Below are 2072 nucleotides of genomic sequence, written 5' to 3'. Positions count from 1 at the left end.
CGAATACAATAAAGCCAGTGATTTACAGCAGTACAAGCGAGTTAGATCTTATTCCTTCTTCTCTTTTTTGACATTTTGCTTTCGCCAATACTTAACTTATATATATACAAAACTTTAACTTCTATCAATTTTCTTTCCATCTTTCTCCATCCTTCTCTGCATAGGCGTTCCATCTCGGGAGCAATAGTGAGCCAGCCTCTTGAACATATCTCTCCATCTTTTCTTTTGACTTGTGTTAATTGTAATTTGATATTGATCTGTATGGCTGTCAACCATTATATTTTATTTTCAGCACTATTATATGGTTTAAAATTTTAACACTGACACAATTAGCTTTAGATAGAATGTTTTATTTAAAATGAATATAATACAATGGAATTGAAATGGTTTATTTTACCGTAGAAATGAATTAAGGTACTTTATGAATTACTATAATTACTCTAGCTTGCTTGCTAGAAACAAATTTAAAACCTACTGATATGTTTGAATTTTGCGGATATACTTTTAGGCGAAAAGATTATACAGATGGTCGCATTGCTTGTGGTGGGGTATGTATTTTAGTGAAAGAGAATATTCCCTTTAATGACTTACACATTACCTCTAATTTGCAAGTAGTAGCAGTAAAAATTATGTCAGAACCTTGCCCATACAGCTCTCTACCCCTCCATCCTCGCTGATTATTCGCAGTTCAACAATTGAAGGACTTAGTTCATTCATTGCCCCACCAGTAATTCTCGCTGGGGACTATAATTCTCTTAATTTAATTTGTGGTAATGACCACTTGAATGAGAGGGGTAAATTAGTCGAGTCTTTAATAGATAATTGTAATTTAAACATTATATATAATCCAATATATCAAACCAATTTAATAGAATTTATTTTTAAGGTACGGTATATTATTAATAATAATGTTGTTAAAATTGTTACAAATTAATACATAATAAACAGTTAAATGTTTAGATTATATTTGTATATATAGATTAAAACGTTGGACTATTGATATAATGAAGAGTGTGAGGCTTGACAAGGATACCATTCGATTTATTTAATAAATAAATACCAGTCTCAAGAAATTGAATATATTGTACAAAAAATGAATTTAAATTTTGTACACCTGATTTTTTATTGATGGCTTGATTTTTTTGATTTTTTATTGTGATCATTTCTTTTTTAAAAAAGTAGTTTTTTTCCCAATGTATGGTTTTGGTGCACAAATTTGAATTTATGTCCCATTTTTCTAAAATGTGTAGTGAGAGCTGTTTAGTCAGTTTTATTCGGGTTGTTTGTTATAGAGGTACAACTATATTTGTGTTGGTAGACCCTTCTTTTATGTCTAGTTAGTTCTATTTTGTCTTTATCTTGCATATTGGAGTAAAGTTTAGATAAAATGGTCGTTTTTTGTATCTAATTGCGTAATCGTTTTTGTCTTTGTTATTTTTTATAGTTTTTGATATTCTCTCTGAAACAGTGAGTATATAAGGGATTGTGTAGTGTCTTTTTCTGTTGATTTCATGGAGTTGTAGTGTTAGCTTTAGTTGACAAACTAGTTTATGTGGGTACCCATTTGATAGGAGAAAATCTACCACTTTGTTTTCTATTGTTTTATTGGTATTTAGGGGATCTTAATTTTAGCACCTAGTTTATTAAATTTTTTGCTGTTTTAATTTTGTATTTTTTTGTACATTTGTTTGTGTAATATTCCTTTTCATCTTTCAGTGTGAATAGGTTTTTTCTACCATTTTGTTTCTATATCCCCATTCGATTTTCTAATTAAAAGTACATCTAAAAATGGTATTTTATTTTCTATTTCAAATTTTATTGTCAAATATAAAGACAAAATTAAAATATAAACAGAAAAAAATATATACAACAACTGACTGACTACCTCCTGAATAATAAATAAAAACAAAACAAAAAAAAAATACCGTTACATGTTGGAAAACCTAAACAAACGTTACTTTCATTTCAAAACCGATTCTGTTCTTCCCTAAACCTGAAGATTGTTGGATCATAATATAATACACTGCGGTTGAGAATTGTAAGTAATGTTTGTACTTAACCATATTTTGATT

The sequence above is a fragment of the Halyomorpha halys genome, unplaced genomic scaffold, assembly GCF_000696795.3.
Source record: "Halyomorpha halys isolate HHAL.00 unplaced genomic scaffold, Hhal_1.1 Scaffold57.1, whole genome shotgun sequence".
NCBI classification, from domain to species: Eukaryota; Metazoa; Arthropoda; class Insecta; order Hemiptera; family Pentatomidae; genus Halyomorpha; species Halyomorpha halys.
Note: the sequence above shows the minus strand (reverse complement) of the source record.